Raw genomic sequence first — 23243 nt, 5'->3', positions numbered from 1 at the left:
CACGTGCATGCACACACCTTCAAGGCGTGCACCCGTCCACACACGATACACCTGTGCATGTGCACAAACTCACACTCACACACAATATAGGCACATGCACACACCCACACTCACCCCTCTTCATACACACGCATACACAGAAATGCAAGCCATACACACACTCACACATCCACACCTTCAGACACGCACACACACATTCACACACACAGGCTCACATGCATGATCACACACACGCACTCAAATGCCCACAAACTCATGTTCACGTGTGTACGCATTTACACAAATTCAGTCTTACCCATCGCCATACATGTGTCCATGTACACCTTCCGTTCTCTTACATGCACACACACACACCCTCATATGGATCTGCGCACACACACGAGTACACACACCACTGCTGACCACTGTGAAGTGGAATCAGAAACATTGCCAGTGACATTTTCATTTGGAATTAAAAAGAAAAGAAAGGAAATGGACATCTGCCTTCCCTAAAAGAATATCCTCCACCCTGACATTCGGCATGTTTATTTTTTTGGTGCACGTGCTTTAGTGACAGCACCACTCACTTAATTTGAGCTGCATGGCGAGTTTGCAAACTTTCCTTCAGCTCATGCCAACTGCTGATTTGATGCCTGTTTACCCAGAAACTGCAGATCTGGTGGAAAAAACACCCCAACCTATAGAGGTGCTAATAAGTCTCTCTTCACATGGTGGGCCAGCATCCCAGAGAAGGAAATCCAAGGTGGACAGCAGCAAGGTCCCCGGAAAGCCTGGCTGTGGTGAACAGGGCTTCTGGCTCCCTTGGGACTCGGCTGGTTATTTCGTAGGAAATTGAATTTCTTGGTACATTAGATAGAGGATATGCTAATGAGTACTAATGAGGGGCCAGGAGGGCTGGGGTGGGCGTGCTCTGACCTGGGCAGGCTCCCACTCCTGCCTCTGGGATCCCCGGCTCCCCCCTTCCCATCCTGCTCTCCTGCCGGACCAGCCCAATGCCACCCCCGTGTGCTCTCCCTGGGCACTCTTGAGAGTCTGTGTTGAGCTCAAGCTGCGTGCCAGCCTCTGGCCACACCCAAACCTGCCTTGGGCAAAAGCTCTTAGACAACTTAGGGTCTACTGAATTCAGCCAGATTTTCTCAGCCTCTTAAGGCTGCTTCTCGGGACCAGCCACCCTGTCTAGCTCATCTTCTGCTAGTTCTCCACCCCTGCCCCCTTGGGTAGACAGACAGCACTGCTCACTGTTCCCTGAACTTGCCCTGGTCCTACACCTTGGCCAACTCTTCCAGTCAACTGGGCTCACTGCCTCTGTTAGTTGCCATCTCAGTGAGAGAAGAGCTCAGCTTCCTGGGGTGAGGTGGGGGATCTGCAAGGCCTAGAGCATCTGGCTCCCTACAGCAGCCAGGCTGCCCCCTGTTACATTCCCCTTTGTCCACTCAGCCCCAGCACACTGGCCACGGCCAAATGCTTGGGCTCACCCCCACTGCAGGGCCTTTGCACGGCTCTTTTTGCTGGAAGTTGTCCACCCAGACTTGCACACGCTCACTCTCCACCTGCTAGGTCATTCCTGGAATGTCACCTCCGTGAGGCCGTGCCTGGTCACCCAGTTTGAAGCGGGTGACCCTCCACCCAGTCTAGTCATCTGTACCCCCTCTTCTGCTTCCTCCTGCTTTCCCCTGCAGCCCTTGCCACTTGACACACTGTGTGCTACTAGAAAGGAAGCTTTTGGAAGGCACATGATCTGACTGTTTTGGTTACTACTATATCTTTGCACCCAGCACAGGAGCAGGTACTTAGCCGATCCACAGTGGACTGTTGAAAAAATTAATGATGAAGCCCATCCAGTCATCAGTGTCTACCCGGCCTTACCAGCCCATCTTCAAGATGGCCCGTTCTGGGTTCGTGTTAGGCTGGCAAAAGGTGCTGAACTTTTCTTTCTCTGTACTCTATACCTGTGTTCAGGGTTCTCGCTGTGTACTGACCCAGATCACAGACTCATACTTTTTCAATTGAAAATATATTGAGAGTTTGTTATCTGTTTTTAAGCATTTTACTCTATACTTGTGTTCAGGGTACTCTATACCTGTGTTCAGGGTTCTCGCTGTGTATTGACACAGATCACAGACTCATGCTTTTTCAACTGAAAATATACTGAGAGTTTGTCATCTGTTTTTGAGCATTTTACATGTATTATCTGATTTGCAATTCACAAAATGCAAATGCAGTAGGTGGTTTCTATTATACCCATTTGACAGATGAGCAAACTGAGGCTCAGACAGGTGAAGTGACTTGCCCATGTCACATGGCTTCCACCTTCCTGTGCTCTTTCTGCTAGACCCCACCACCAGCACTATTTATACCCCCTCTCCCTGGAGGGCAGTGATCCCTGTACCTTAGTTAGCAGTCAGATCTCCATAACCAATCTAGGTCTGAAGGGTGAACCACAGCAAGAAGACCCTATTTTTCAGCCAAGAGAGCATGGCCACACCTGAGACCCAAGGAGAGAACTTGTTCCCACTGAAGAATAGGTTCCTTTTGAGGATCTCTAATCTGGCACTTCCTGGCCATGTGACCTCAGGCATATTTTTTACTCTTTGAGTCTCTGTGTCCATATTCATAAAATGGGTCTACACATGCCTCCAGGGTAGTCATGAAATGGCACAGCTGATGTATATAGAAGGACCTTAGTAAGTTTAGACTTGTTCCAGCTTCCAAATAATCTTTCAGCAAATAACTTGAGAATTCCTGACTCAGGGAAGTCCACCCACCAATTGACGCATTTGTCATCACCCAAGATCACTTTTGCTTTATTGGGCAGCCACCCTGCCCTGGGCACCCACAGGGGTTAGCAGGCAACCAAAAGTGCCGCGCCTTTTCCTAGAAGCTGCCCAACTCCCCAACTCCCAATTCTCAAAAGAGGGGTGTGCAGGTAGTGTGGGAAAAAACCCAAACAGAGGAGAGGGGTGCCCAGAGCCCATTCAAGGCCAGCGTGGGACGGACAGAGGCAGCCGCGGGGACAGGCGGCCTGGGGGCCTGGGACACGGCTCAGGGCGCAAGGATGCAAGCTGGTGGGAGGTGCCTGCCTTTGCAGCCCCCATCCTGGGGACATTTCCCTGCCGCAGCCTCTCAGCCACCACGGAGCAAACAAAGCCAGAGGTGCCACTGCAGACACTGCACGCGGCTGGGAAACAGGGGCCGTCTGTACCTTTCAATGCTCTCATCTCATTAATCTTGCACCTCTGCAGTCCTTCTGAAGAGCGCACTCGCAGCGGCTCATTCATTACAGCTCTAATAACAGCGGCAGGCATTAAAGCACCAGGCTGTGGAGGAACTGGCCTCTGCAGCTGCAGAAAGCCAATACCTTTTTAAATACATTTACACAGCAATAAATAAAAGCGGTCTCAGTTTACCTCTTTATTAAACTCTATTTGCTCGTTGGAGTTAAGGGCCGCATTTGTGTCTTGCTATTCAAATTTATTCGTGCACATCTCCTAGGCTGGCCACATTTATTCCACCATGCAATAATGGTGGCTGGAGCTTAACTGGGCCTTTCATCACCAAGCAGCCCTCATTAAGGGCTCTGCTCCAGGCTCCTGGGCTCAATTTGGCCACCATGAAGACCACCCCCATTATCCAGAGGGGAAAAGGAAGGCAGACAATGAGCACGCCTTGATTAGTCTCGCCCAGCAACCAGCCAGCTGATGACCTGAGGCTGATGAGATCAGTGTCCCCCACGCTCTAGTCCAGAGATGGTCCCCCGAGGGGGCTGCTACGTCTGATGCCAACCCACTTCCACAGTGTTGGAGAGTCACAGGCGAATGAGCACAGCTCAGGCTCTGATGAAGCATGCGCCTCTGCAAAATGATTTTGACTTTGGATCTTTTCTCTCTATCTCTCAATACCTGCTCTTGTTCCAAGAAACCAACATTCTGTGTACGTTTGTGGGAAGTGCAGGATTACCAGTCGGGAAGGTTTCCCCCATCTGGGATATCTTGACTGCTCCCATGATGGATAATTTTTCACCTCGAAAGGCAGTTTAAAGACTTAGGTGAGAGTCTTACTACTGCCTCCCTCACGGGACCCTATTTTCTTTGAGAATCCTGGACTCTCTGAAAAAGACCCCAGTGGATGCGTGAGCATGTTCGCCAGCCATAAACCCCGGTACCAAGCTCATGGGGTGCTGCCATTCTTCTGACTGTAATGCCCCAAAGCCTCAGGGCCCAGGTCACTGGCCACTGTCCAGATTCAGGCCAAAGCGAGAGGGCACCAGGGTGCTGGCTGATGGTGACCGGAAGACTTAAGTGGGGTGGGACTTCCTGGGCAGGTGTGAAAACAGGGTTTTGAAGCTGCAAGACGGGGAGAGCCCCAGGAGGGTCATGTAAGGATGCCTGGAAGTGTGGACCTGGCTTCCAGTGGAGTTGAGTGGTGGCTTATCCCCCAGGGAGGTCCAGCTGTGCATGAACTGCTCTTCGGCTCACCTGGGGAGTACTCCCTCTCCACGTTCACTGCAGTGGCTCATCTGTACTGACCATGAGGGACACACCAGGAACACGTTACTACCTTCAATGAGATAGCAGACTTAGGAGGTAGCAGGAAGATTATCCTCATCTCAGTGATGGAGAAAGTAGGCAAAGAGAGGCTGTATGCCATGCTTGAGGTCACAAAGCTAGTCAGGATTCCAATTCAGGAAATCCACTCCCATTCTTAATGTCACACTGTTGCTGCTGTAGAAGAAGTGTCAGGAATCATTTCAGCACCAACGGGCCACGGAGTGGTGCTGAGGGATCCCTGAGTCAGAGACTGAGGAAGGCTCTTCAGGGTCAGAGTGCTGAAGGGCCCCCAAGATCCTGCAGCCAGTTCATAGCCCCAAGTTACACTGAATATTGGAGTCTTCTTTCCCCAGGATTTTCTACTACTTCCTGCCCCCTCCCCTCCATTCTCCCCCATCACACACCCAAGAGTGACCAGGCCTGGGCACAGTAGAACAAACAATGATCAGGAGACCAGCAGGTAAGAATTCTTGTCCAAGATCTCCCCATCCTTGGGCAGGTCACTTCACCTCTGTGGGAGTCAGAGCATGAATCCACATCTTATACATGATTCCAAGCCTGGTGTGGAGATTTCTTTTAAAAGAAAGAATACAGGGGATGGCCTCAGGCTGGCCTTGAATCCTGGCTTGCTGATTTCCAAGCTATGCCATTTCAGGCAAGACTCGCCACCCCTGTGGGTCTCAGTGTCCACATTTGGCAAAAGGAGAAAGAACGCACAATTCACATATTGTGTACATAGGGTCATTAAAAGGATGGGATTCGCAGGAGGCACCCAGCACCTAGCACAGGGGAGATGCACAATAAATGTGGATGTATCAATAGCTCTCTTCCTTTATCTGAGCTTCTAGGCAGCTGTGGCAGAGGAGGGAGTCAGTTCTTTCTTATTTATTTATTTATTTATTTATTTATTTATTTATTTATTTATTTATTTTTGGCTGCGTTTGGGTCTTCGTTGCTGTGCACAGGCTTTCTCTAGTTGCAGCGAGCGGGGGCTACTCTTCATTGCGGTGCGCAGGCTTCTCACTGCAGTGGCTTCTCCTGTTGTGGAGCACGGGCTCTAGGTGCGCAGGCTTCAGTAGTTGCGGCGTGTGGGCTCAGTAATTGTGGCACGTAGGTTCAGTAGTTGTGGCTCTCAGGCTCTAGAGCGCAGGCTCAGTAGTTGTGGCGCACGGGCTTAGTTGCTCCACGGCATGTGGGATCTTCCCGGACCAGGGCTCGAACCCGTGTCCCCTGCATTGGCAGGTGGATTCCTAACCACTACGCCACCAGGGAAGCCCAGGGAGTCAGTTCTTATAAGCTCAAGTGCAGGGAAAGAAAAACAGCAGCCAACTTACTGATTGATAGCACTGGAACACTGACATAACCAGGTCATGCCAACTAAGCGGCCAAGAAGTCTGACCACCACTGCACAATGAGAGGGGCGGGGCTGTTGTGCTCACCCTCTTTCCCCAGATCCTGAGCAGTCACTGGGCAAACGCTATTCATTAGCTGGCCCAATGTTCACACCCAATCCCCTTTTCCCTTGTCTGCTGGAAATCAAAGTAGTGCCTTTCCCAGTCGCCCTTCCAGTTAGGATTGGCCAACGAAACAGAAATAAGAAATTGAAAAATCTTCAGAGTGGGCAGTTTGCCTCCATAAAAGATTCTGTGGAGGTAGAGGATACATTCACCATCCTGATTGTGGTGATGGTTTCGTGTATCAGAAGTGATCGCAGTTAACAATACTGTATCGTATGTTTGAAAATTGCTGACAAAGTAGATCTGAAAGTTCTCATCAAGAAAAAAGATTGTAACTATGGGTAGTGATGAGTGTTTAAACTTACTGTAGTGATCATTTTGCAGTATATACATATATCAAATCATTATGTTGCACACCTAAAACTTAATACAATGTTACATGTCAATTATATCTCATTTTTTCAAAAACTGATCAAATTGTACACTTTACATATGTGGAGTTTGTTGGAGTATGTTGGAGTATTGGAGTATGTCAATCATACCTCAATAAAGCTGTTTTAAAAAATCTCTGCTGGGGTTCCGGGAAAGACTGGCTTCCCTAATCAGAAGGATCTTCATGGAAAAAGCCTCTACTCTCCCCTCTTCCTGCTTCGAATGCTCATTGAATGCCTGAAGCCCGGGTTGGCCATCTGATAACCAGGAGTGACCAATATGCTGGGAAGGCCAAGAGAGTTCCTGAAAGGGTGACACTAAACCCGTCCAGAGGTATTGAGCTGGCCAAAGATTCATTCGGGTTTTTCTGTAACATCGTATGGATAAACCCGAACGAACTTTTTGGCCAATCCAATACCTTTTTATTATATGAGGAAAATTCACACCAATTGGTTTAAACCCCTGTAAGTGAGGTACTGGGTTCCTTGCAGCCCAAAGCCTTCCTACATACACTTAGCTGCTCAAGCCATATCTGTTGAATAAATGCATTAAGGATTGGGTAAACCAATAATTTTAGGGGAAGAAGAGGCCCCTATGATCTTTCAGGCCTGAGATTAGAGCCGGCTCTGGAAGGATGGGGAGGATTTGACGAGGGTGAGAAGGCTAGGACGGCACAGGGCACAGAGATGGGGATGGGCAAGGACCCCTCCCCCCAGATATACCCCCTCCCAGGCAGAGGCAGCTCTGCCCCCTCCCTCCGTGCTGGCTAATAAGCCATCCCATATTTGCTCTCCTCCCTACATTACTTTTTTCCAGTGGCAGAAAATTACAGCTGACAAGCGGCAATTGATCTCTTCACGTTATTTTGAAGCAATTATATTGAAATGGGAAACAATGCTTCCAGGAAAGGGCCCGATAACAAAGTCCAATACAAAGCTCCCTCCAAGACAGGGGAGGCCAATTTGCTCTGCATAGAAACTGACCAAATTTCCTTCCCCTGAAATTATAGTTAATTATTGCCTGGAAATTTTCAAAGATAACTTCTGCTTCAATCCAAGGGCCAGAGAACAGGCTAGAGTCAGCCAGGCACCCCCAAGAGGGGCTGCCTAGCCTTGGGCCTGCTGGGAACCCCCAAAAGGGGACCCTCAAACCCCCATGTACCAAGAGGTGTTCTGTGGACCCAAGTGTCTACGGAAAGCAGAATGCTATAATTCCCCAAACTTAGAATAGCCTAGGACCCCTAAGAAAAGCAGAGCAGATTCCCTCTAACCCCCAATATTGACTTAAATTATTGTATTTGAACGTCACTTAAATCTGTACAAACCAAAGCTAGGAATAAACTTCCTTTGCTTGTAGTTTGTATACAATGATAAACAAAAACATCATTACAGATGAAAACATGATATAAAACCAGCAAAAGTGAATTAACAACATCAATTTAGTGTGAAAGATCATGCTGCCTCTGCCATACCTGAATTCACACCTGAGACCTGCAACCGATGACATCGCCACAGCAGGGCCAAATCCTGTGAGATTTCCATGGTCCTGTTGCTGGGTGACATGAGATGAGGCAATTCCCCACCACCTCTCTCCACCAGAACCTCTGTGAAGCATCCGTTCACACAATGCAGCCATGGTGCTACTTGGCGGTCATCTGGTGAGGGAGGCATCGCTGGGGCTGCCTTTGACCTTTCCTCATTGGTCTGCAGCATTTAATATGGTGCCATCATTATTGTAGCATATTTAGGACATCTGAAAATGTTAAGGGGCACTTTGATGTAAGGCAGTTTTCTAGATTAGAGGTTATTTACCTTGGCTGCACATTGGAGTTGACTGGGGAGACTGTAAACATTCTAATGCCCAGGCTGAATCAGACCAATTGGAACCTTTTATATGCCCTCTGGGTAATTCCAGTAAGCAGCCAAGTTGAGAACCAACGATCTAGATCGGGTTCTCAAACTTGAGCGTGCATCAAAACGATGTGGAGAACTTGCTAAAATCCCCATTGCTTGGTCCCATCCCTAGAGTTTCTAATCCAGTATTTCTGGGGTGGGTCAGAGGAACTAGCATTTCTGATCTGTTCCCAGATGCTGCTGCTGCTGCTGGTCAGGGGACCACATTTTAAGGACCAACAACTTCAATGATCTGAATAAGCTTATATTCACTTGTTCTGGATTATCTAGAATTAAAGCATTTGCACCAAGAACTCATATGAGTCACAGAGAGTGCATCTGAGAACCCATTTGCGAAACATCCATGTAGTGGACCCAGCATTGGACTTGGAATTCAAAAAGCAGGGCTCAAGTCCTACTTCTACTCCTGTACCACTTCTCAGGTAAATCACTCACCTCTCTGAGTCCCAGTCTATGGGAATAATGTCTATCTCAGAGACTGGCTTGGATGCTTAACATCACTCATCATTAGAGAAATACAAATCAAAACTTCAGTGAGATACCAACTCACACCCATTAGGATGGATACTATTTTTTTAAAGCAGAAAATAACAATTGGAATAAGAACAAGAATTAGAACTCATGTGTGCTGTTGGTAGGAATGTAAAATGGTGTAGCTGCTATGGTTCACTAAACAATTAAAAGTAGAATACCATATGATCTAGCAATTGCACATCTGGATATATACCCAAAGAATTAAAAGCAGGACCTTGAAGAGATATTTGTACACCCATGTTCACAGCAGCCAAAAGGTATAAGCAATCCAGTGTCCATCGACAGACGAATGCATAAACAAAAAGTGGTCTATACATACCATGGAACATTATTCAGCCTTAAAAAGGAATGATGTTCTGACACAAACTACAACCTGGATGAACCTCAGGAAAACTATGCTGGGTGAAATAAACCAGTCACAAAATGACAAATACCGTGTGAGTCTACTTATACCAGGTACCAAGAATAGTCAAATTCATAGAGACAGAAAGTAGAAAGGTGGCTGCCAGGAGTGAAGGGAGGGGGAAAGAGGAAGGAGACTTTTTTCTTTAAAAGAAAGAGAAAACGGCTTGGAGAATTCACCAAGGCGCTGCTCAGAAGTCAGGCATTGTTAGGTGGGGAGAAGATTCAGGTTCTGGTGATCTCTGTGGTTTGCTGGCTGTGTGACCTTGGCCAAGGTGCTTATCAGCACCGTTGAGATGAGGAAAGGACCAAGAATAGCTGACAGGTTTGTTATGAGGCTCAAATGTACAGGGAAGCACTTTTTAAATTGCAAAGCACTGAATGGCTTATTTTGTAAATTAAAACACACTTCAAAGGTTTTGGGGGACACTTGTGAAACAGTTTACAAAGGCCACACTAGTCCATCTCTTCTGTCCGTGTTCCGGGTGGTTTTCCTAAAGGGGACCCTACTAGGAGTTTGTTGAGAAGTCCCTTATGTTTGCAAAGCTGACAAAATTATCTGAATCCCAAAGATGGTTGCTGGTGGGTGGTCCTTACAATTGGACCTGTTCAATATCCTGGCATTTACAGTCAAGGAAACCATCAGAACTAGCTCCTCTTCATTATCTGCCCTATGTATAACTGATGCTCAATGTCAGTTGAATGAACACTTGAATGAAACAAATAAGAGGTTTTAAAGACATGCCTGAATAGCACAGAGCTCAAAAATGTGCTGATGCTTCAACATTTGTAAGATAGCAAAGAGGAGGTCATTTTATGAGGAAACCGAGAAGCATCTTGGAAAACCAAGTAATTGAGTAACATGACAGCAGATGAATTTCATTTGAGGGAACAATTTAAAGTGTTTGCACCAGCTGATGGATTTGGAATTAGCTGTAACCTTTGAGAAAAAAAAAAAAGGAAAAGATCTTGGTGTCGCTTCAGACTCAGTGAAAAAGTCAGAATATAATGGAAGACTTCACAATTGAGATGTTCAGTCTGACTGGGGAGGGAAGAAAGGAGATGGAAATTATTTTAATATCTGCAAGAGAAATCCACTGAGAGAGGAGCCTGGATCATCTCCTTCCAAAGATACCTGGACTCCAAACCAGAGGGAAGAGAAGCAAGTTTTAGGTTTATGAAAAACAGCAGATCCAAAGAGCTTTCTCTTTTTCGGAAAACTGAAAAATAGCAGCTGGGAAGAGAATGAGGCGAGTTCAGATTAGGAGCTTGCATTTAGCTTATTCCATTTGGCAGAAGGCAGCAGTCACTCAGAATGAAAAGCCCCAAATTTAAGGCAGAAAGAAGGAAAGCGCTTTTTCTAGGCCATGTCTAATTAACCCTTGGAGCAACATGGCAATTTTGTTTTGCTGCGACTTCTCGCTTAGGAAGACTCAAAAATAAAGATTAAATATGGGGTATCTGTGAGTGGTTATTCTCACCAGGATGTAACTCGAAGAGGCCATCAATCCTTAAGCCCAGAGGAGCACCAGGGGCTAGCAGAACATTTCTGCTCTGACACGTCCAACGCAGATGCATAAAGGGAATGAGTTTGCCTTCTGGAGTCTTTGTCGATGGTTATAGTTTAAAAAAGGAAAAATGGAAAAAATTTTTAAAAAAAAGACAAGTCAACTGTATACTTATTGCTGCTGGTTCTTCGAGGCAAGTAAGAGTTTCCTTTGTCTGCTGTATCCTGATGGTGACCCTGACTCTCCTGAAATGAGACTGTGTAAATAGACACATCCTTTCTTAAGGTCCTCTCTCTCATTCTCTTGAGGTTTGGGGAAGGATCTCTTAAATTGTTGTAAAAGCTATATGAAGAAGAAGAAAAAAGAAAAGAAAGAAACCCTTGGCCCACAGGTGATCAGTTACTCTGGGCAAAACCCATTTGAAAGTCTTCTCAAATAAGCTGCAGAGCTGCTCTGAATGCTTAAACAGACATGACAGCCCAACTTTCAGGTGAAAGATCTGCTTTGGCTCCTGGTATAAATAGCTGCATTAGCACTCCAGGCAGAGAACAACACAATCTCCACCTTGAATATGCGAAATGTCCTCATTACTCAAAAGGCATGCAAACTGGCCAGGTGCTCTTTTTAAATGAAGGGACAGCGTGTAAGCCAGCTGCACAAAACTCAACGACAGGCACTCTTCAGTTTAAGCAGATTAGTTCTACCGAACGTCTAACGTCCAGATATGATAAAGGAGGGAACGATGTATGACTCCTATTTGGACAAAATGATCTCTAAGACCTCTTCTACTCTTAGTATTCCATGATTTTTTGAATCTTCAGGTAGTGTGTATACCATGCATCAGAAAGCGGCCTCTACTGGTGAGGTGTGATATTGCAGCCCAGCTCAAGTAGGCATGGTAATGGGAGTCAGCATGTTTAGGAAGTGCTTCCTGTATCAAATGTTTATGTGGAAATCCTTGGTTGAGAAAAACACAGGCTCAGATGGAGATTACAGAATGATCCTCAAATGAGAGGTAGGCTAAGGAGTCTTCTGTCCGTGGAGTACAAAACAAACAGCACTCTACGACCACAACCTCCTGTACTCCAGAGGGAGCAGATGCTGGCCCAAACCCTTCCTTTACAAAATATCTTTGATTCAGTATTTTGAGACACTAACTTCGTAATGGAAGTCAATGGAAAAGTGATTTGTTTCGTCATCTCCCCACAGCCATTTAAAAAGTTTTCAATTGCATGTGACAGTCACACTATGGGAATCCTCTGAGTTTTAAGGCACATATACTTGGTCCCCAGAGAGCAAAGGCAGATCTCTCAAGACAGTTTAAAACCTCAGGTTAGAAGGATGAGGTCTGATGCACAGAAACACAGCATATCAGAGTTGGAAGGGTCCCAGAAGGCCATCTTACCCAATTTTCTCATTGTACAGATGCAGAAGGTGAGGCTCAAAGAGGGGTGGTGATGTCCCAAGGTCTTTTCAGCAAGAGGCCAATCTAGTCAAGGACAGACTTATCGCTTATTACTACCCAGTCCAGCGCTCCTTACAATTTGATAGCCCAGCTCCTGGATTTTTTAGTGAAGTTCCCATTTAAATAGGCTGTTCTATAATCCTTCCAAAATATGATTTCATATTGGCAATTCTAGGAATTCTGCACCCAACTGTATTTCCCACACTGTCTCTCCCTGCAGGAAGTGATCCTGACTTTGATTCAGAAATTATGGCTATGGTAACATCACACCCCTCTAATCGTATTAACCCAGATGACTATGTCAGTATGTAAGATGCACCTGGAAGGCTAACCACACAAAAGCACGAGAAAGAGGAGCCCACTCCAGCCCACCTTGAACTCTCTTCCTGCAGAAAGAGCAGCTCCGGCCGCCCAGCCCCCAGGACCTCTTGCAGGAGAGGGGAACTTCCATGCCCTTCAAGAGACAATTACAGTCATCTTAAAGGAAGTGGAATTAGAGAGAACGAGCCTCCATGGACTCAAGAGCTTCTTCCCTCCCAACATCCCTTATGTTCCTCATAATGGATCCTTTCTTTAAACATTACACCCCTCAATTAGCTCATAATTGCTGTCCATGCCATATGAATTATGCATCATGCAATGCAAATCCAGGTTCCCTGGCACTGGACAAATCACAAGCTGTTGAAGAAGCTGGAGTAATTACCAAAACAATCCCAGGAGACCTGGAGAAATGAGCATTATCTGGTCGACAGGCCGTTCTTCCGCCCTGCCTTACCTATGTGCAGCCCAGATTCACTGCCTCTCCACTTGGCTTTAATAAATAGTTGCCAGGTTTTGAGCAGGTGCCATGTGCCAAGCAATGTGCTAACATTATATCATGCTTCGACATCTTTATTCCTCACAATCCTGGGAGGCAGGGACTACTATTTCGTACATCACACACCTTAGCTTGAAATACCCTCTCCTTCTGGAGTTTCTGGGTTTCCCAGGCTAGGGCTTGAGCGAGGCTCACCTTTGCAACATAAATGGAAGAAAGGGCATGTTCATGCAAGTAACAAATGTCATGACAAAGGATGGCTTAATGCTATTAAAAAAAGGACAAAGAGGGCACTTTAGAAGCACTCAATTCATTAATTACTAGTCAATAAAATTACATTTATAGAAACTACTTCTTGAGAACCACTAAGGGAGGGTTATTATATATATTCAAAAGCATTAAAATCACCCCTCTTCCCATGTATTCAAATTCACGTATGCGGATTCCCAACAGTCTATGCTTTCAAACAACTACCTCAAATCATTTAGCTAATACTATACATATATAAGCACACGTATGTGTGTGCATTGGTTATGTCACATTTGATGGTAAGAAGAGGACATGTCCCCCTCAGTGCTTCCTTCCACCGCCATCTCTAGATTCTAAATTTGGAGAGTAACACATCACTGCAATTATACCGATACTCAGGTTGTTTCAATAAGATATATCCAAATTTTTATATCCAAACTATTCACACTAAAACAAATTATCCTCTGTAAGTTCACTCAGCTTAAAGAGGTAAATGTCTATCTTCAGCTTCTACCCATTTTTTAGATAAATGTTAATAGTCTTCTCTTCCCTTCCCTACCTACCCTACCTGGAAATAATATTGAAGTAACTGCTGCTTCAAGTTTTTAATTATTCACTCATTTTCTCAATCATTTATTCATTCTTTAAACGTTTATTTAGGATCTATTATATGCCAACATATTAAGCTAGGAACTGGTGTTGCCAAAGATAAATAAGACATGATGTCTGTTTTTAAGCAGCTCATGGTTGAGTAAAGGACAGAGAAGGTATAGTCTGAAATGGTTCCATGTGTCTGGGGCTCAAAAGAGCGAAGGACAAAGGACTTGGAGGCAGACAGGCCCAGCAGCACCACTTACTAATTTCATGATCATTATAATGCTCAGTTTCTTTATCTGTAAAATGGGGGTAACGCTACAAACGTGTAGTGTTATAACACTCTCTAAGTAGCACTTTAGAATCCATTTTTACTTTCAAATGTCAGGCATGCATCAGAGTTTTTACTAAAGCAAAAAACAAGCAGACACAGCTTTGCAATTAATGCCAACACAGAATGGATTCCTGGAGGGATACCCATACCCAGAGACATCTTTTCATCCTGCTGTCTGCCCAAGGACAATTCACCTATCTTATCTGATTGCTACTTTCTTCATTGGACAAAAGATAAAGTTGAACAAATGGCCTTAAAGGTAGCTTTGATGTTTAAAAGTCAATGATTTTAGTTATAGGTAACAAATCATAAACCCCTCTGGTGGTCTTCCCATCCACAGGAAATATGATTGGGGTCAGGCCCAACAGGGTGGATGGAGGATGGGTCACAGTAGTTGTGATGGGTGGGCGTTAACTAGTGGTTTGTGAGTGATGTGGCCAAGACTGGTGGCGGGGAGCTGAGGTCAGGAGATGAGAGACACCAGAGCATGCATCAAACTTGAAGGGGGAGATAGTGTTGAAATAGAAAAACGACATCAAAGTTGATAGCAAAGGAGCTCAAGGGATTGATGTAGAGCCCAGGTAGACGAGGCCTACTTTTTCATGTGGTAATTTGTTCATTCATTCACCCACCCAACAAATATTTCTTTAGCTCCTACTGTTTGCCAGTCTGTGCTGGATCCCGAGTGTGCCATAGGAGCAAGACAGGCATGCCCTCTGTCCTCATGAGGTTTACAGTCTAGTGGAAGAAGCAGTCACTAAGAAAAGAATCACTTAAATATGTATTTATCAGCCCAGAGAACTGCTCTCACAGAGTAGTCATAGAAGCAGAAAAAGCGGATCAGATCAGTCTGCAGTCAGGGAAGCCATCCTGGAGGAAGTGACATTTAAGCTGTGATATAAAACATACAAAGGAACTAGCTAGGAGAAGTCGAGGGAACAATTTCCATAAATGACAGGCACTTTGGTGATGCCATTTTATATGAACATTAAAGGGGGGAGCAGGAGGGAGATTCCTTAGAAGGGCTGATCAAAACAGAATGGCTATCACATCGTCTTTGTCTATAAATGGGTTTATATATACATAAATATAGAGAGAGCATCAAAGTATTTCTTGTACCAAAGTTTCAGAAACTGCTGTAACAATATCCATTTCTTGTGGGAGAGCTTAGATTTGAGTTCACGTTCTTGCTTTTCATGAGTGAACTTTCTGGGCACTTTAAGAGCTGTGGGTGAGTTGCCCTTCCAAGCAGAAGCTGAACAAGGCCTCTGGTTAGCCTTAAATGAACTCTCTCCTCCCACTCCCACTCCCTGCCCATTACCCTTCCTGAGGCCCACTGTTTTTCTACCCACAGAGAGAAGAATGGAAGGCAGGGCATGGAAGAAGTGAGGATTAGTGAACTTTATAGTTATTCTAGTTTTTCCAAAGTATGTTAAATAGCAAAGTAGTTTCACCAAATGTTAATTTGGCGAGAAAAAAGGGCCCATAATCAAATATGTCCAGAAAATAAATTAAATAGTTATTCAGGCTTTTGTTGCAGGACTTATCAGAGCCTTTGACATCATAATGTACATAGTAAGTCTCTCATTGACGATACAGCAGGTAATATTTTCCAAACATATATATATTTTTTTCTTTTTTTTTTTTTTTTTTTTTTGCAGTATGCGGGCCTCTCACCGCTGTGGCTTCTCCCATTGCGGAGCACAGGCTACGGACGCGCAGGCTCAGTGGCCATGGCTCACGGGCCCAGCTGCTCCACGGCATGTGGGATCTTCCCGGACCGGGGCACGAAGCCGTGTCCCCTGCATCGGCAGGCCGACTCTCAACCACTGCGCCACCAGGGAAGCCCCTTCCAAACATATTTGACCATGAAATGTGCTTTTGGGGACTGTTTCTTGTGAGTGTTGCGATTCAGAATGCATTTTGGTAAATGCTGTTTAAATAAGTAACTCAGGTTTAGGCTTTAAAAGTGAAATGGGTCTTAGAGACATCCTTGTCCAAACCTCCAACTTTACAGAGGAATATGAGTAAAAACCACTGATCTAAATCCATTTCTCTGACATTATTATATGCATTTCTCCTATACTATGGATGCCCATCCTATTAAGTTGCAGGAGGAAAAAGTGTTATAAAGGGATAAGAAAATCTCTGCATGTTACCATGTAACTTTGGGCAACTGCTCTGGACCTCAGTTTCTTTAAGTGTTGAATTAATATGATGCATCCTTGGGTTGTTGAAAAGTCAATGCTGTATGTAGAGCAGCTGGTACAGGGGAGGCACTCAGTAAGTTATCATCGCTCCCTCCATTCCCACCATGAGAAATAAGCATCACGCTTTACACAAATGCTATATGCAAAAATCCTAAATGCAACATGCAAATATTCAAGACTTTTACAAAAAATAACGTTGGGTTTTATCCTTGTCCCTAAGTGAACATATTAACACAAAGTAAAATACTCTGTTCAGTTCTGTTGGTTTAGACAATGCCTCGTTCTTCCCAAAAGTGGTTCTACTTTATAACCTAGTGTTAAACTTCATTAAATACAAATACTGTGGAGTTTATCGACCTTTATAGGAATCTATGCTTCAGAATTAGAGCATTTCAAAAATTGGGCTCCCTTACATTTTAGAAAAGTAGAAATAGACTTCATGAGGGGAAGTGACTGGCCCAAGGTCACTGCCTGATCTAGAAACAATCTTAGCTCCAGTGAGCTAGTAATGTCTAGCCTGGGCCTTTTCTCCAAATCAACAACTCTTCATTTATTTTCTTGGAAACTTAAGGTGAACTGTTTGTTCTTTACCTTTGTAAACCCAGGAAACTTCAAGGGATTTTTGTTTCCTTCCTGAGGTGGGAAGACGCAGTTTGTTGAAAAGAGAAAATCTTCCACCAGCAGAGTTTGGTGTTTTGGGCTGAACAGAGAATTCAGCAGGTTTTAGCAGGGCTTGAGCTAGAGTCCAAGCTGGACAGAGACCTCTCTCTTCCACCAACTGGGAAAAAGTGTTCCAATGGAAAGCCTCCTTTCTGATGTACACACAGAGGAGCAGATGCCAGCTGCAGCCCTGACAGTTAGGCAAATCACTTGTCCAAATTTTAAAAACACAAAAAAAGGTAAACTGAATATCCCTGAACATAACATCTTATGCAATGCCAGTGTAAATAACAAAAGTACTGATTCCTGCTCTCTGGCCCTCACCCAGCTGATGGCTTGGGCAGCGATGCAGATGGAACAGTGACAGGCATGGAGCTTGTGGGTCTGGGTTCTAATGCTGCTCTTTCCACTCACTGCCTGGTGACCTTGGACAAGGCATGCTCTTTCCTGTCTTATCCCTCATCTGTCCTCTGGGGGTGATAGCTATTTGCCTTTTTATAAGAACTAAATGAAAAGCTGAAATCAAACATCCACACCAATGTCTTACTGCTACTTAAGGGCAGGCACTGCACTCTGTGCTGTAGAAGGACTCTGTGCTGTCCTTTGCCCTCCAGGGTCCCCTTCTCCTGGGGCACTTTCACCCCAGATTCTGTGACAGGCACCCTCATAAAGAATCCTTATGGAGTGCCCACAAGACAGCAAGGAAGTACAAGGCAGACCTTTGTGATTCACCAAGATGATGTATTTGCTTATTCCTGGCCCACATCAGAGACCTGGCTTTTGCAGCCGTTGTGGTCTTGAACCCCTGAGCTGATGAAGGGATTCTGTGAGTGACAGTCTGGTCTGTTTGAGCAAAATCTGAGAATCTGCCGGGGAAGTAGGAAGCACAGCAGGCAGATCCCTGAAACCAATTTCAAAAAGAAGGCACCCGGTCACTTAATGCTCAGTGGATGCATCTCGCTGTTGGTAGGTTATGGGTCCAATCTCCAAGTATGACATGGGGTTCAGGCAGTATATTGTAGCTAACTCAGGATAGGGCGGAGGGTGCCCAGAAAGGGGGAGCAAGACCTCATGAGATTGGAAATCAGACTAATCCCAACATGCTTGTTCTATATGGACCCCAGCCCATTAGAGGATCTTGGAAAGGCCCTAATTCCTTGTTAGAAACAGAACTGGAAGGGAGCAGAGAAGGCAACCCGGTTTAGTCTCCTCAGAGAGATCACATAGTCCTAAAGTCATCCAAAGAATGCTCCTAGAATGTTTTCTTCCCACCTGGATAGTAAAATTCTAAATCAGAGTAGACTCTTCGCAAGGCTAAGAACAGGGTAGAGCTCTAGACTTCACCAGGCCCACCTCTAATGTGACAGCTCAGGAAACTGAGACAGGGAGGATTTGCCAGAGGATATACCCAGTAGCTAGGGGGAGGGCTGGTTCTGAACCCCCCCGCCACACACACACACACCCGCTCCTGACCCTGGAAGCAACCTGGGGAGGCCCTGGGGCTGAGCTCTGTCAGCCGGGAGGGTGAGCTACATCACGTGGCTGGTGTTCAGAGCACGCCCTGTACGCCCTGGCAGGAGATTCACATCATCCGGGAAAGAAAGTGGATTGAAGGCTCATTTGTAAAGACCAGGTCTTGCTGTGTAGGCCCTGCCCTCCTGCTTCTGCTCTGTCACAGCCCCTGCCCACCCACTCACAACCAGACCCTCCTGGGTCCCTCGGAGCCACAAAAACGATCCCATGCAAGATGAAGACATGTGAGTTCCCCCTAAAACTTGTACACAAGTTTGCTCACCTTGGCTGGAGCAATGACTTGTCTCAATACTTCTCAGGGAGTGCACTGCCCAAGAGGCCCCCCGCGGGCGGGGATGTGGAACTGGTAGTGGAGACTGGAGAAGATTTTTAACCCCGAGTAACACGTCCATTCACCTTTGCAGACATTTATCGAGGGCCTACTATGTGCCGGGCACGGGATGCTCACGATCCCAGACATCTAATCAACACTCTGGGCGGGGTACAACCTTCTTTCTGAATGTCAGCAGCCCAATCCTGGGCTTTGTGCTGTCTCTCTTTCTTCTTTACTCTCTTTCTTTCTTTTCTTAAGCCACCAACAAAACTCTGACCTCTCCCCAAGCACACAATGCAGGCAGTCACTCATGCATTAACAACCACCGGGCCCCAAAGGTCGTTTCTATGACAACCTCGGGGTCCTTAATGACCCTGGCAGGCCAATGATTTTGTTTTGTTTGAGAGTGAAGGAATAATAAGTCAGGCCGGCTCGGCTCCGGCGCTCGCTCCCTCCCCCGCGCCCCCCTCCTCCCCCGCCCGCGCTGATACACTGTTCATTATCTGGCGCTGCATCAGCCCCAGAGACGGGGCGGCAGCCCGCAATGAAAGACAAGAGCCCGGCTGCAGACAAAGAGCTGTAAAGGACCAGAGTGTGCCCTGCATGCAGGGCTGCCGGGCTTCATTAATTCCATCGCTGGCCAGGGAGTGGGAACAAGGGCCCTGGGGTTCCCAGCTCCAGGAGTCTGGAGTCCAATATACCCGCATGAACCCCAAACCACCGCTGGGCTCTTCAGAAAGAGCAGTGTGCGGGGCCCAGTCGGGAAGTCTCAATCCAGGAGGTGCGCCCGACTCACAGCCAGGCAGCACCAGTCCCAAGGGCAAGACCTGTCATTTTCATGATGGGATGAACAAGGCAATTAACGTGCCGCCCCACCAGCCTCCACATGATCCTCAGTAACTTCGGAGGCTGGGCCCTTCTGCCCAGACAAAGGAGGGCAGTGCGATTCCTGTCCACTGCCCCCGGGGAAGGCGTTGCTCCTCTGGGTTCTCTAGTGGGGTTTTCTGGTTCTACCCTGAAAAACTTCCTGGGGAGGAAGCTTTTACTGTCTCCTGATCTTGGGGCAAAATGGGCCTCCAGCTTGTCACGTTAATTTTCAGATGTGATGCTCAGCAGCGTGGGATTTTGCTAGCAGACACTTGGAATTATTTTTGTTGTGTGTGCACGGCTGAAATGCCCTAGAAAAAGTCATTATCTTCTTAAAAAAAAAAAAATCATCTCCTACTGGCTGCCTGGTGACCCAATCAGCTGACTCATTCTCCACGCTTCCCCTCAAGTAATTAGCGTTTTCATTTTTCCCAACCTACCTATTAGATAAACTCCAGGATCTCATTCAGTTGAAGCACATTATTGTGAGTTGACTTGCCCCAGCCTCTCCCCAAGAAACAAAAGAGGACAGATCTGGAGAAGGGCACAAAGAGATGTGTGATTTCCGCCCATGCTGTCTCACCTGGACTGTTCACTAATGAAGGGCCAGGGGACCTGGAAAAGGGGCCTTGCAGGCGAGATTCCAGCCTCTGTTATTGGGCCCTGGCATGATGTTGGGCAGGATGTTTGGTCATTCCACAGCAGGGACTGGGTCCCTCTCAGAGCTCACAGATCCAGAGCTGCAGAAACAAGATGCTGCTGGTTCCAAGGAGAACATCCATCATCTCCTGTCCCTCCCTGGCCTGGGTTTCCCCTCTGTCGAATGAGGGGCTTGCTCTAGATCAGGAATGGAAAACCATGAGGGTGTGAAGCAGGCCTGGTGGTGAGGCCTTGGGCGATTGGAGGGTGGATGCCCTGCTAAAGTGGGCAGCTGCAGATCAGGTCGACATTTGCTGCCACATTGGTATGTAGGCCCAGTATTGCCAGCATTCTTGAGGGTTTCAAGAGAAGACAGAACCTGGATTTTTTTTTAATGAAATCTTCAGATTTTTTAATGTTTTCAACTAATTCTAATTTTTTAGAACCTTATGCTGATCAAGAAAGGCACACTTGCATATAATGTGTGGTCCTAGGGCCACCAGTTTGCACCTTCTGCTCTAGACCTTTGCAGCTCCAAATGTGGTCAGATAACCAGGCACATCAGCATTACCCAGAAGCTCTTGGAAATGAACAATTTCAGGCCTCGCCCCAGAATTCCTGCATTATAAATCCGTGATCCATTAGTACATTAAGCTTGGGAAGCAATGCATTGGATTTTCGAGGTCTTTGAAACCTGCTGTCTAACTTTCCTTAACTGGGACATTCTCCAGCACCTTCCCCGAGTATAGATTTGCTGGCTGTGCCTACTGTGCTCACCTCTTGTTACATCCCCCAGGAGAAGAATGGTCCACTAGGAGGACAGGAGACCAAAGTGTGTGGGCTCATCCTAAGGGCCCTGTGTGCGTTGGTCCAAAAGCCTCTCTCAGGCCGGGAACAGTTAAGCCATCCAGGGCAGATGGCTGTCTATTCTCTTCTCCAGGGAATGGGATAGCTCGATCTCACGATAAATGTATATTTTAAAGTCCACATTTTCTAGAATTGACAGCCATTGGCCCAGTTCTTTCCTGAAATTCCCTCCTCCAGATGGTTGCTGATCTGACATCATACCAGTTTGCTTCCCGATTATTCTCAAGGCTTCTCTTGTTTTTCTCCTTCCTTCCCTAACCTTCTAAATGTGGGCTGTCCGCAGGGCTATGTCTTCTGCTGCCTGTACAAGGGTGTTCCTCTAGTTTCTTGGACCTCTGAATCCACTCTCTCAGCTTCAACCTCTCGGAGAGATAGTGGTACTTTCCCAATGGCTTGGTGCGCCCTCAGGCCCAAATGACTAGAAGGAAAACATTACATTGTCCCAAAGCTCATTCTAGTCTTAGTCACATGATCACTTTTTTTTTTTTTTTGCGGTATAAGGGCCTCCCACTGTTGTGGCCTCTCCCATTGCGGAGCACAGGCTCCAGACGCGCAGGCTCAGCGACCGTGGCTCACGGGCCCAGCCACTCCACGGCATATGGGATCCTCCCGGACCGGGGCACGTACCCGTGTCCCCTGCATCGGCAGGCGGACTCTCAACCACTGCACCGCCAGGGGGGCCCACACGATCACTTTTAGTGGCCCCATCATTCAGGTTCGAAACTGGGTGGCAGCTGGGCACAAAAGGAAGAGCCAGTGTCCTGTGTCCTGATGTTAAATTTTCTCATCCTCAAGACATTTTAGGAGTAAGCAATCTGGAAATTGATAAGTCAGCATGATGATTTTAGGAACATACTTTGTTTTCAACTCTCGGTGATAATGAATATATTTTTCTCACTCTCCTCTCATCCATATCCAACAGATGCAAAATGTGGTCGATGCCACCTTCTGGCTCTCTCTCGTCTACCTTCCCGTGGCTGTTGCCCTGGGCTGCACCCTCATTAACTCTCACCTGCCAGAGCTTCTAGGTCTGAGCCTCTCTGAGATCTCCAGAATAGTCCGCTGAAGACACAGTGCCAAACGGAACTCCCCTTGTCCAAGTCGGCAGTGAGTCCTCAGTGCTCCCTAAAGGAAGCCCACAGTCTTCATTCTGACTTTCAAAGCCCTTTACAACGTGACCCAGTGTGTCCCACACTCTTCCATATCACACACACCAGACTCTCCAGGCAAATGGAAGGTCTGCGTTTTCCTACTGCCGGCTGAGCCTGCAATATTTCCTTTAGCTGGAATGATCTTCCACTATCAATTTCACCTAAATCCAAGTGCTTCCAAGTGCTTCCAAGTGTTTAAGCCTCAGTTCAAGGTCGCGTCCTCCAGCAAGTCTTGCTCCCCCAGTCAGCACTTATCTCCCCTCCTCCCCAGTTCAATGCTACTTTGTTCCTCTCCCTTATGGCACACCATGGGGCTTGTCTTAGACTGCTCGGGCTGCCATAATGAAAATACCATAAAAAATATATATATACCATAGACTCAGTGGCTTAAACAACAGAAACGTATTTTCTCCCGGTTTGAGTGGCTACAAGCCCATGATAAAGGTTCTGGCCAATTTGGTTTCTCGTGAAGGCCTGCATTCTGGCTTACGGATGCTACATTCTCATTCTGTCCTCACGTGGCCTTTCCTCCTTGCTGGTACATACATGCAGAGAGAGAGGCAGAGCAAGAAAGAGATCGAGCTGTCTGCCATTCCTTCTCATAAGGACACTAGTCCTAGAGGATCAGAGCCCCACTATTATGATCTCATTTAACGTTAGGTACTTCCTTAGAGGCTCCCTCTCTGAATACACACACACTGGGGTTAATGCTGCAACATATGAATTTTGAGAGGGCACAAACTTTCAGTCC

The sequence above is a fragment of the Hyperoodon ampullatus genome, assembly GCF_949752795.1.
Source record: "Hyperoodon ampullatus genome assembly, chromosome: 1".
NCBI classification, from domain to species: domain Eukaryota; kingdom Metazoa; phylum Chordata; class Mammalia; order Artiodactyla; family Ziphiidae; genus Hyperoodon; species Hyperoodon ampullatus.
This window is presented reverse-complemented; position numbering follows the sequence as displayed.